General features: G+C 36.9%; 1 protein-coding gene across 2 annotated transcripts in view; it reads left to right on the top strand.

Annotated features, from left to right (window-relative positions):
* The window catches only part of Rab23 (RAS oncogene family member Rab23), a 364,665-nt gene that overhangs the window by 59,249 nt on the left and 291,551 nt on the right, over positions 1-13,865 (top strand). The window contains exon 1 of one of the 2 annotated variants that reach the window (XM_081755310.1): positions 1,789-1,812. The exons of the other annotated variant lie outside the window; for it this stretch is intronic. The gene's annotated coding sequence lies outside the window, so the exon portion shown is untranslated. Of the gene's footprint in view, positions 1-1,788; positions 1,813-13,865 lie in introns of those variants that run through there. 2 annotated transcript variants of the gene reach the window in all.

The following is a 13,865-nucleotide window of genomic DNA, read 5'->3' as shown; positions in this document are numbered from 1 at the left end:
CAGGTTACTGAGGAGTTGAACTTGAAGAGCAAGAAAATGTTTAACCCAATTTCCTTTCCCCTTTGGAGTCAAATTTTATCTTATTCAGTGCAGGATCTAAGAACTAAAGAGAGCATGTTCAGATCAGAATGTACTGTACATTATCAGAACCCGAAGTCTTTAGACGTGCACCAAGACACACATGTTATTTATCTCAAATAAATTTTCATTTAGTTAAAGTGGATAACAAAAGTTTTATGCTTTGAAACTTTTTTTCGATTACTCTCGTACATATTTTTGGGCAATACCGGCATCTATGACTTTGAGCCCGTCACGTACGGGGAATGGTGTTCCTTTGGGAGCACACTTTTCCAGTGAAGGGGAAGGAAGGAAGCGGCATGGGATTTGTATGTTAGTTGTTATCCTGACATTTCCCTGATGTGAATGAGGAAAACAGGAAAACCCTCGCTCAGGACGGCTCGCCTGTTACACCTGTTCAGTGAAACAGTTATTACATCTTTTCGACTGAGCGTTCCCACTGTTCGGTTGAACTATACAATATGCAAAGGAAAAAAATCGACTAAAGGACGAGGATCTTACGATTAAAATCTGTTTATGCTCCCGTTCAATGGTTTCTCGTTTAGCCCTTGTATATAAAGATATATAATCTTTATATACTAGCTGAACCTGCGCTCTCTACACAGAGCATCAATCCCATATGAGCATAAATCTCCTCATTCCTCACAACATATGTACATGTCCCTTTACAGACACAAGTGAAAGACGTCTTGATTTTAAAAAATCGGCAAGGGGTATCATAAAGAAGAGATTTTTTCGATTATTTTTTCTCAATATTTAGCACCGTTTGCAAGATTTGAGCCTACTTCCCGTTGGAGTTTCTAATTCATGTATGACCAGTGTTTTCTTTCTTCTTGCATGCAGTATGTAATAAGCAAATACATTACATATACAATTAATTATAATGTCAGTTATATATGGTGTTCATTGGGCAAAACACTCAAAAAATAAAGATTCATCTTAGACTCGAGAAATGGTTATCCTTCCATTTTCATTGGAACAAACGCCTGAGACATATACAACCCCAATATACAACATTGTGGTGTTGGAAGGTATAACGCTTAGGATATCACGCTTCCAGTGTACCCTAAAAAATGTAATAAAGAAATAATGGTCATGTTTTTTTTTTAATATTTAATTAGAACTGGACAATCTACGCAAAATTTCCAATCGATCAGTGAAAACGTCATCTTTTTAGAGCCTGTAGTTTCCGAGATCTCATTGTCGAATGGATTGCCCACAAACATAAACGTCCTCAAAAGTAGTTCAAAAGAACTCGGAAGATGGAAGCACAATTTACATGCATTGATTTTAGAGAAGACTTATTAAAATACAGGTTTGTGTCTGTTGAACGTGAAATCTCACACAACCGTAAATGAAACATTTGAAAGCTAAAGTTATAGGTTGGAACTCAGGCGCTTTTAGTTGCTGTTGTAGCATTTTAATATATATATAAGAAGGACCACCCAACTTCTTAAAGTGTTATTATGCAGCGCTATAAACTAAACTTCTAGAAAGTTATTTAAAGGATGACTTAAGGGTTTTACATATGCGGATAAATACTTATCATGTAAAATTATAATTTCACACAGCTTATCATAAAATGAAATTTGTTTTTGTTCTTTTCATTTTAACACTGCAAATTAACAGACGAATTAAGTAAACAAATCTTATATATGTTTTATTTTATCTTTCAGGTGAGCCAGAATGAAATCAAAACAAATGTACTGGGATTGGAGATTACCTACCATTGGCGTAAGTTAACAAAAAAAAAAAAAAAAAAAAAACTTCTAAAGGTGCTGATTGACTAGTATTAATAAAGCTGCATTTTCGAGATTTGCGAAATGTTGGTAAATTTCTAAAATTATATGCAACTTGAAGATTTTTCAGTATCATAAAACACAAAATCTTTTCCGAAATTATTTATTTACTGACTGCGGCAGTTTTTTTTTTTTTTTTGCACGTTAAAAAAATCACTTGGTGTGAGAGCTCTTTTTGGGCCTGCGCCGCTCCAACGCTATCTGTTAGCGACCAGCTGAACTACTTCGAGCCTAGTGATTAACATCTTGTCAACCCGTTGCGTCGCCCTGTTTCTAAGAAACATATCAGGAGCTTTCTAGACCTATTTTTTTTTCACGTTGTATACACATAACAACAAATTCTTCAAAGTACCGAAAGCTATGACGTGGTTCTCTAATTAAGCTTTTGGGAGGCTAGATGGCTTGGTGGGGAACAGTCTGTATGGTAAGGCTTGTTCTTACATGGTTTGTGAATTAAAGTTCTGGTCGTGGGTTGGAGCCTACGTTAATAGTAGGTCGCCTCCTTCATAACCTTGGCGTTACATAAAGGGCATAAAACACAAAAGACTCTAACAGCTTCAGGTACAGCACCTTTAACACAAAACCAGTATCAACAAAATATAGGCTTCCCGTGATAAACCCTATGATTATACCATTATGTTACTACTTTGAAAACAACGTTCGCTTCAAACCACGCTGTAATTTTAATATCAACATTATGATAACAACAATTGATTTGGTGTAGGATTGAATTCAATGGATACATTTTATTATTATTATTATTATTATTATTATTATTATTATTATTATTATTATTATTATTATTATTATTATTATTATTATTATTATTATACTTCCAAACTATGGTATGCATAAGTGTCGGAAGTCTTATAGAACGGCTTTGTCCGTCCGTCTGTCGGTAGATATTAGAGAAAAAGCGAGAAGAGATATCAAGATTATTATTATTATTATTATTATTATTATTATTATTATTATTATTATTATTATTATTATTATTATTATTATTATTTTTTGCAATGGATTCAGCTTGTCGAAAGTGGGTTCTATCTCCTCCTTTAACCCTCTATTGAATCCGGAAGTGGCTCAAGTTAACGATTTCCGTTTCAGCCTTTATCGCCATAGAACCAAAACATGTCCGATGAATATGTTCTATCTTTGTTCTTATTCATCCTATTAATCTAGTAGTTATAGATGTCTACTTCAAGTTGGAGCATTGAATTCGTATAGTTTGTATGTCTACTGTAGTCTCACACTATGAAGCGAAACTCACTTGTTATCAGTGGCGTATTTAGGAGGCTATCGGGTCCAAGCTCCCCTCCACAAAATAAATTTGTTAGTTTTTCGCATTCCACGTACAGCAATAATTCTTTTTACCATTTCTAAGAATTTCATTGACTTTCCATTTTCTTATAGGGTTACTCTTTGTTCAGAAATAACATTATATTTGCCAAATTTCATTCCATTCAGTTATTACTGCCCTCTCCCCACTCTCAGTCAATGTTTTCATTCCTCATACAGGGAAATGTCATTATACAAACATTAAAGGAAAGAAAATGAACTTCATTAAAATTTGTCGGCAGGCAAAAGTAAATGTGTTTATTCACGTGTTGTGCATAGCTCCCCCCCCCCCCCGAAATACAATCCTAAATACGCCACTGCTTGTTATTATTATTATTATTTTAAAGTTAAATGAAACTGATACAGCCTCATGTTTTAAGTGCAATTTTCGATGTTCCAATTACATTAACGTGTTGACGTAGTAGATATTCTTAATATCCGATTAGTATTAAACATAATACTAATCGAACTCCATTAAGGGGGGGAGCCCCAGTTTTCCTCTCAACCCCCAGGGTTACATCCCTGCTTAGACCAAAACAAAAAAATAATTAATATGACTACCTTGGTGATCAGTATAATAGAAAAAAGCCAGAAACATAGTAAGTAGTGTTTGAAAACATAGGACAAAAACCTAGCATCATTGTTTGCTTTCAGTTGTGAAACATTGATCTTCTGTAATAACGTTTGTTAGGAGCATGCGTTTTATTTCCGCTTTCTCCACCCTCTAACTTGTCAAGCAAAGAAAGCTTCCATTCGGGGGGGGGGGGGGGGAAGCAGGCAGGTAAGAGGGTAAAACTCAATTCAATATCAACAACCCCTTCTGTTTCTTTGGAAAAACTTTTGCTACTTACTAAACATGCTATATATATCCCAATGTAATTTATGCGTCATTTCCGGCCGGATTGTCTGATCAGAGAGCGTTCCTTTTCGTTGGTCATTGCCTTTCATGATGCTTATCACAATGTTGGAAACCAATAAGATATAAACAGAATCTAAACTCCACGCATCTGTTGTTCTAACGTAGATGCCATTTTTTCTTCTTCGGGTTGGGTTGTTTTATTTCTGTCCTGAATAATAATTCACTTCCGTGAACTGTTTTTTCGAGATTTTGTTTCATGATTTTATGTTTTTTTTTTCTTTCTTTTTAAATAAATTTATCGGGATTGAAGAAATAAATGGGAAGAGATTTTGATTGTGATTATGTATGCATAAACGGCTGTTGAACTTTCTTTCCTTGATGAAGTTTCACTTTGACATATGTAAGTGCTTGGGCTCGTGTCAAGCGAATAAATTGGCCGCCCACTACGTTCACTAGAAGGAATGCTCATGCTGCCTTTTCTACGTTTAACAGAAAGACCGAGAAAAATGGATCGAACTCAGAAGATCTCGGCGTGTGTGGATCTCAATTTCTGTGGTCCTTTTTTACTCATTTAAACATTAATTCTCATAGAAAGTACAAATAAAGTACCATATACAATGCGGGTTGAGCCTTTCTCTGGCCCAGCTCGGTGACAGTGGTCGTAGGTTTCTTTAAGAAAATTTCCCTCGACTGACAAATTTTCACTCTTTTTTAAAAAAATCCCCATTTTGTTGAGTGTCCAGAACTTGTGACAGAAGTTATATGATAAGATTAATTTAGCTATATTAACGGAAGTGTCAATGGCATTTGTTTCATTCGTTTGCTTTTTTTTTTCTTTTTTTTTAACTTTTCCCCTAACTTTATAAAACAAAGAAATACAAAACAATATATCCAGCCAACAATGGGTTCGAATTATGCTACTTTGAACACACACACACACACCAACTATTCCTATTATATTAGTTTATTTCTGAAGAACAAAGAAAAATTAAATATTTTTATTAGTCAATCAGTCAGCGCGAGAATTTCCCTGGATTTTCGTTTTATCGAAAAAATTCCCTTTTTGCCAAATTTACCTACGAAATTTCCCTAGATTAGGGAAATTTCCCTCACACTGCTCGGTCACCAAATATAGCGGTCTTTATTCGTTAGACAATCTACAGTACCTTCCCATTAAATTTAATTTAGATCCAGCCAATAGCCATCGAGAAATGAAGAACCACGTACGCACTGGTGTAGTGTGTGTGTGCGTGTGTATGTAATCCATTTCTCGGCTTACGCAGGGAACTAGAAATTAAATCGTTAGTTTAAATCTAACAGTTGTATCCATTAAGCTCAGGAGACGGTTGATTAATGGAAGTTAATGGCTTTAGAAAATTTAGAGGAATGAGAATATGGTAAAAACCCGAGAAACCTTAAGGGTCTTCACTACAGCGAAATTAAACTACCGCTAATTTTAGAGTTTTTCTGCAATATCTTCAAAATAAATAAAAATGTTGGAAAACGGCCATTCCATTCTTACGGACGGGATATTTTAGCTCACGATTGTAACAAAAAAACAAAATTCTATAAAATATACAGGATTGTTTATATATCTGAAGATTGGTAGCTGGGCTCTTTTTATCTAACCTTATTTTTTAATAACAGAAATCGATTTTACCGTCTTTATGATGATCAGTAACTAAACTTACGGACGGGACATTTTTTGGACACATGTTGTTGTAGACGTCAACTTGAGCGTCGTTTTCTGCGAATTGGAAAATTTTAGCAAGCTTATTATTTTTTTTCTGTTGGGTTTAAACTATTTACCTACACGTTGCCTCAGTTTCGTCTGAGAAAATTTATATTTCACTCAATAAAAAAAGAGTTAGTAATCTTACGGACGGGACCAAGAATTATCTTACGGACGGGACAAAAAAATAATTGCTAAAAAGGACTTCTTGGAACACTCTTTACTGTCTGAACTTAGTTATTACCCACAAAAGAACTAAAACTAGACATAATGTTTACAGAAAGGAATAATGCACTTGAACTCTTTTTAAAAATTAAACAACTACATGTAACAAGTACATAGCATATTACTCTTTTAAATTTGCAATATTACTAGAAAACTACAAATATTCCGTCTGGCCTACGATATTAAGACAAGGAGATTGGATGAGACTTGTAACTTCACAGATTTTTTCACTTGGATGTAAACAGTTGAATTCACATTTTAAAATATTTAGCAAACTCGGAATTACGTACAAAAATTCAATAACATCATTCTTCTCAACACCACTTTAAGTGACAACAATTGTTTGTGTGTGTGTTTAATTTCTCCGAACACTTTAACCAATTTGGCTACTTTTAATGTCACTCTGCTTGACTTATTGGGAGTTATCACATTATTATCTGGAATCCGAGTAAATATCACTGAATTTCACTCGCGCTTCTTTCGGACGGTCTTCAATCTCTTCACTTGGATCTAAATCTGAAGATTCTACCTCAGCGTGCTTCCACACTTCGTAACAACTTGTCTCAGATTCAATAGTTCTTCCGGTTTCAATCTGACGCTCATCAACAGGGCGAAATAATGTCGAGACTGAACTTGCGGCATAGAACAAACACGGGTCCACCTTTTCTCGAGAATATCCCTGTGTTCACTCACACTTTCTTCACCAACGAAGAATAACTGAATTCCGTCGGGCTTACAAAGCTCAGTGCAGCATTTGAAAAATTCCCTTGCTGTAGAAACCTCCTTCTGTCGAGACTTAACCCTTTCCCACACCATTCTCTTGAGTATGCCTCCTACACCGTCCACGGCTCCTTTCCCGTGAGAAGTTGCAAAAAAAGTTCCATCTGAGAAAACATTCATATGCTCAATTTTGTGTTTTGTCTTTAAGTCCGTAATTAAAGTTTTCAAGAAGACCCACACACAGGACTTGCCGTGGCTCGTATTGTTACTAATAATCGCATTGCACTGCTTTGAATTCTTCATCCAGCCCACACCAGGAAAAATAGTGACTTGAGTTTGGTTCCAGTGTGCACTCTGTATTTCGTCTTGTGCCACACAGGAATAATTTTCTGCAAAATGTACTTGCAGAACAACTTCACCACACTTCAAGTTCTCTTTTTTCATTTGAAAGTAAGATTCTTGGGTCATCTTAACAAAGCAGTGACTCTTAAAATTTAACAAGCTTTCTCGTATCACATTTAATGCATTTGGAACAGTCCCATGGACAGTACAACGAGTTGGGTGTCCGTTCACATCAACCCACTGCTTCCAAAAAATTTCTTCACTTAAATCACAATCACTACCAATGAAAGCTGAAAGATCTGTTGTACAAAGCTGGCAGTTTCGAGTCATGCAATTTTCGTTGGTCACATCACAGCAAAGGCCTTTAAGATCTTTGGCGGTTTTAAGAAAACCATGTATTGTCTTGAACAGTTCACTCGCAATGAAATTGAAGTTCGCGTGAAGCTTACAGACACAAACATTATGTGGCATTTTAGAACTAAGCATAATGTGTGTTGGTCTCAATTCGTAGAACTTACTTTTCTTTACTTTAATTTCAGGATACTCTGTACGAAACAAAGCAAATGTTTCTTTTACTGTCATTAAAAGGTATCGCTTTTGTTTTTTAATTTTTCCATTATCAGTTTTAAAGCTCTTGAAATCGCGCTTTCCAGGAGCTTGCCTACTTATGTTGTCACGGCTGTAGAAATCTTGAACCTTTGTATAGTTTCATTGCTGAGGATTTTTGCCCCCCTTTCAGTGATGGCCACAAATAGTAACTGTATCAAGTACTTCTTACGGACGGGACACATTTTCTTAATTCGTGTATTTGTTAAATATGAATCACTGGTTGATCACACTTTGAAATTAAATTGAAATTACATTTCTTCCTTTACATATGCGTTTTCAGAACGTTATTATTTTTCTACAGAACATAAAAAGAACTTCTTTACCTTTTTTCTTACGGACGGGACATCCGAAACACTTTTAAGTGCTGAGCTATTTCTAGGAGAATCAGAAGTGATAACTCACTGCCGACACTGCATCATACACACAACAGACAATGACTTTTTCCCTCCAAGCGTTGCTTTCTCAAAGTCAGTAACATGGATAAATAAGTGTTGCCAACAAACGCCTGAAATATTTCCCGGCAATGCACAGGCAGTTCAGTAAACTCAAATTGCCAAAATTGGACAAAACAAAATTTAATTGTGTTTATTTTTTTTTCAGTCAATGATACACATTCTTCGCTAACTTAAGGCATATTTTCAGTTAAATACCAACAACATGAAAATTTCACTACAAGGTTTACTTTTGCATGGAATGGCCGAAAAGCAGAAACGTAGTGAAGTAGACAATACGATTTTGCATGTGATACCGTTATCACAATTCACTTATCTGTTTTTGGTATACCGCTATTTACAGAACCCGCAAAAAATGCTAAATCTATCTTCAGTTTCAAATCGAAAACAAATAGGTGAGTTGTGATAACGGTATCACTTGCAAAATCGTATTGTCTAGTTCAGTAAGTTTCTGATTTTTGAATATTTTTATTTGTTTTGAAGATATTGCAGATAAACTCTAAAATTAGCGGTAGTTTAATTTCGCTGTAGTGAAGACCCTTAAGAAAATCATATTTTCCATCGCAATCTCAATCAGGTACTCCTCCCGCAATAAGTAAAGTAGTCACATATGTTCATATGTTGATCATGAGGCCTGGTGCCAATACTTGAATCTAAGACCGTTCTCTATCCATCTGTCGAGCTCATTTGTAGTGATGTATGTACTAGTGTACTCTCCGTTGGCATCGGAGATATGGGTTCAATTCCCGGATCGAGCTCATGTGGTTTGGTTTCCGCATAAAACTGTAAATCCACGCTCCGGATAAGTTCCGTGCTGAGAGGGACACTAAACTTTGAAAAACAAATCGTGTGTGTGTGTGTGTGTGTGTATCACATGTGAGGATGTGTCTTTGATTTGATTTTTATTTTTTTAGTTTAGCGTCTCTTTCAGCAGCAAGGCTATATATGACGTAGACCTACAGCTTAACGTCAAATCCGATCCACATCAGGTCCAGCCAAGAATCAAACCCGGGTCTTCCAAGGCGCTTACACTAACCGCTTAACCACGAGGAAACTCTGTTCTGGAGTACACTATAAGGAAAAATCAAAAATAGCAACCAGAGCCTAGAGCTGAATGGTATTCACCAGGTCATGGCGTATGCTGATGATGTAAATTTAATAGGGGATGATAAGAAAACAATACAAAGAAATGCAGAGGTCATATTAAACGCTTGCAGGGACATGGGTTTAAAGGTAAATGCAGGGAAAACTTAATATATGGAAGTTCGTCCGGATCGTAAAACGGCAAATCATAGATGTGTTAAAATATCAAATAATACATTTCATAAAGTGGATACTTTCAAGTATCTAGGATCAAGCAGATGAAAACTGTATTCAGAAAGAAATTAAATGTCGACTAAATGCAGGAGATTCGTGTTATTATTTAGTTCAAAATCTTTCATCGTCGCGAATTCTGTCGAGGAATTTGAAGCTCAAAATATATAAAACGATAATCATGCGTGTTGTTCTGTATGGTTGCGAAACATGGTCGCTTACTCTGAGGGAAGAACATAGACTGAAAGTATTTGAGAACAAGATCCTGAGACGAATATTTGGACCCAAGAGGAACGGGAATGGGGAATGGCGGAAACTTCATAACGAGGAACTGCATAATTTATACGGCTTACCAAACATTGTCAGGGTCATCAAGTGTAGGAGGCTTAGGTGGGCAGGTCATGTAGCGAGAATGGAAGAAAGTGGGAACGCTTTCAAAGTTTTAACTGGAAATCCAATCGGAAAACGACCATCAGGAAGACCTAGGCGCAGATGGGAAGACAATATTAAGATGGATCTCGGAAATAGGAATACAAAAGAGAAACTGGATTCAGTTTCTCTTTTGTATTCCTGGAGGGTTTTTGTGAAGAATTTCACATGAATGCTTATTAATCCACTTGTGCAAAATGTAATGGTATTCTATAATTCGTATACTCTATTATTATTATTATTATTATTATTATTATTATTATTATTATTATTATTATTATTATTATTATTATTATTATTATTATTATTATTATTATTGAATATAACTAATTTGCAATGTATCAAATTAAGCTCCTTGTCTTTGCAAAGGAAGTATCTCAACAATTGCCCGAAAGGAAGATGATGAATTGTTTAAACTCCTAACATCCCATATACACAAAGTACTTCCGTGACTTGACTATCTGGCCACTGCCCTTCTCAGAAATGTTGTTGTTTAACTCCTTTTTTTCTTTCATTTTTCATATTTCTTCGTCTTCTTCTGTTTGCGTAGCGTCTTCTTCTCCCAAACATATAGCGTAGTCCGAAGTTAATTGCGTAGAAACCAAACTGGAAATCGATCTTTTCTGGACTAATCATATTTGAGAAAACATGCTCGACAGCCAGGCCGGCAGGAGCTCCTTCTGGTCTTCAGGAAAAGGAGAAGCAAGAATGTGGGTTAACAGATGACCAACGGAGAGAAATTGGTAATTTCAGGCCTTGCGGCTGACGGATGCTTCTGGTAGTCACATGACTCAGGCAGAAGAGAAGTTGGTGCAGCGGAATAATAACGAGTCACGGTTTATGTGTTTGAGAAATTATGTTTGGAGAAACTTAAGTACGAAAGAAGAGCATAATAAGATCTCCATCATCATCATTGGGATTGCAGTGAAAGATAACAATCGTTACTGAGCACACAAACAACTAAAAATCATACTTCAACTCTAACTATATTAATTCTTTGATTTGTGAGATTTGTACGTTCCAAAAAGTTGTCCGTATCTTGAAAGACTATCCAGCATCAAATTATATGGAAGGCACAGTGGCTTGGTGTTAGAGCTCTAATCTCTGGTGCATGGGGAAAAAAATGAAATCTTTGAGTTTTACGTCCCACGATTATGCCCGTTAGGCTAAAGGAGACGGTGATGATGAGTAATGAATGAAATGGTGGAATGAGGAAAGTGGGAGGAAACGGGAGAACCCCGAGAAAACCCACGCACACGGTGTTTGTCCACCACAAAGTTCACTTGGCGGGGACTGGGATCGAACCTGGGACCCCAAGCACCAGAGGTGAACCCTCTACCACTGAGCCCGTTTCGGGGGTTTTCGCCGCTCAGTAGTCATTTTTCCGCCAGCCTATTTTTTCCCCACCCAGTAGCCGATTTTTTTCGCCAGCCTAGTTTTTCGCCGCCGAGAAACCGATAATTTCGCCAGCCCAGTTTTTATCCGCCCAGTAGCTGATTTTTTCGCCAGCCCAGTTTGTTCTCTGCCCAGTAGCCGATTTTTTCTCTGCCCAGTATGGTAGCTGATTTTTTTCGCCAGGCCAGTTTGTTTCCACCTAGTAGGCGATTTTTTTGCCCCCCAAGTATTTCGCTCACTGAAAAACCCCATGCCCATTAGGAGAATATCGAATATACTATAGTAGTTCGGACGTCTTTTGAACTGTGTGCCTCATTCTATATAACTTCGCTGGTGACATTGGACGGAAATACAAAACAATGAATCAACCATTGCAGCGTATATGAATCAATAACATGTTTAAAATATAAAGATAAGAAGCAATTAAAATTAATTTTTAAAAAATCAATAAAAGTATCTTGCATCAATACACCAATTATCCCATCGTGAGCCAACTGGAGAATATTTGAGTATGGTTGCGTACATTTCTCAAATTTTGCAGATTTATCTACTACTAAACAGAAGAACCGGTTCTTCACATGAACTGAATAGCATGCACCCTGCAACTCAATAAAGTAATATATGTTGCCTAACTTTCAGGATCATCTGAAATGTCTTATAATTTTTGAACTTCGAGAACATATTATCCTCCCCCAAGCTATTGTCTATAAAACGAGATGAAAGGGATTTTTTTTTAATTTTACGTCCCACGGTTATGCTGTGTAGGCCAAAGGAGACGATGACGATGAGAATGAATGAGATGGTAGAATGAAAATAGTGGGAGGAAAACGGGTCCACCATAAAGCCATCTTAATGCAAGCTGGGATGGAACTGGTGATCCCCACGCACCAGAAGTGAACGCTATACCACTAAGCCACTGCATGAGACGAGATGAGAATGAATTTTCGTGTTGAGATACGAGACAACACTTACCAGAACGTCTCTTTTGAAACAAGAAAGACTCGAATATTGTCTCCTGGGCAACACTGGATCCCAATACTCCGTCGTAAAAACGGCTTCGTACACGATTAAATCTGGTGTCAATCTATTTGTATACAAGAGTTGGTGGCTCTACGTATGTGAAAATCTAATGACAAACTCACAGACAGACAAATAGGCACATACAGTGGCGGATCTAGGATATGATCAAGGGGGGGCCTAAACCATAGTTTGCTGCTTTATCCAGTGTAAAGCAGGATTGAAGCCCATTTTATCCAGTGTATACCTGAACGTCAAGGGAGGGGGGGCTATAGCTCCTATAGGCTCCCTTGGATCCGTCCCTGGGCACATACATGCGTTCCTTAATATATTAGTAAGGATAACGTGTAGATAAGTCATGATTATGTGAAAATGTGAGTTTTTCAGGTCAGTATGCAGCACAGAGGTTATAAAGGACAGGTCCTAGTACTAACATGGACTCCGAACTACTACCTGGGCTTAAACCCGGCTCAATGTCTAGTTTACAGACAGGCCGGTAGCCAGCCCAAAAATGTAGGGGGAGGGCGGCTGAAGTTAGGGGGGCCCGATCCAATCTTATCATAATTCATCACCATATTATAATTCATTTGCAAGCCTACCGTGAAAATTTTAGGAAGGGGGGAGCAAAAATTTTGGGGGAGGCCCCCTAGACCCCCCTTGGATACGAGCCTGTGTACAGACCATCATGTAAAACCAATCCTCACAGTATAGTCCATTTCCCTCAACACTATTTAACCTTCAGATCATGCCACCGGTTCCAACGTATGAAATTGTACTGTACAGTGTTGGAAGGGAAAAAGAAGAAAAACACAATACTAATGACGTAAGCATGCATGTATTGTTAATATTTGGGCCAAGATGACTTGTATATACTTTTTAGTTGCAGATTAAGCGAAGGAGGTTGTTTCATTTTGCTTGTTTTCCTGTTCTTAGAAACAGCGTATAACATAAACAAACAAAATGGTGTCTTCCGTATGAGAGAAGAAACCTGATGATGTGAGCTCTCATTTTTATATTTTCTTTTTGGTCTAATGTTTTCTCGTCTTGTATTAATTACTCTTTAAAACTTCTTTTGTTCTTTTGCAAAGCGTGGATTTGCCGACAATGCTCAAACATTTTACACGCAAAAAGATCTTATTCCGAAAGTAATTATCTGCTTTTAAAGACCTTGATGATGGCTATTTGTTTGTTTCTTTGTTTTTTCTATTGTTTTTTGTTTGTTTCCTCCCCTTTTTCCTAGCTTGATGTGTAGAGCAATTTGTGTTCATTTCTGTGTGTTTTATTGTTTAGTGGAGAGTGATGATTTCGATTTTGCGTTCATGTTTCATAAAATAGGAAATGGCGTACGAGTTAACACTATAATGATTCGTTTACACCAAAATATAACCCATGCCAACGATAGTTACAGTTAAGTATGAGTACGATTATGTTCTACGTAACGGGTGGCCCACGAAAAATCGGCCTACCTGCAATGTCTAGAAAGCAAAAACTGGGAGGAGTGGCATCCAGAACGCTGAATACTGATAGGAGCATTATGAGTTTGCTACAAAACTTTC

Source organism: Thermobia domestica, chromosome 1 (assembly GCF_964235325.1).
Source record: "Thermobia domestica chromosome 1, izTheDome1.hap1.1, whole genome shotgun sequence".
NCBI lineage: Eukaryota > Metazoa > Arthropoda > Insecta > Zygentoma > Lepismatidae > Thermobia > Thermobia domestica.
The sequence above is the reverse complement of the archived record's forward strand: the minus strand, read 5'-3'. Positions and strand labels throughout refer to the sequence as shown.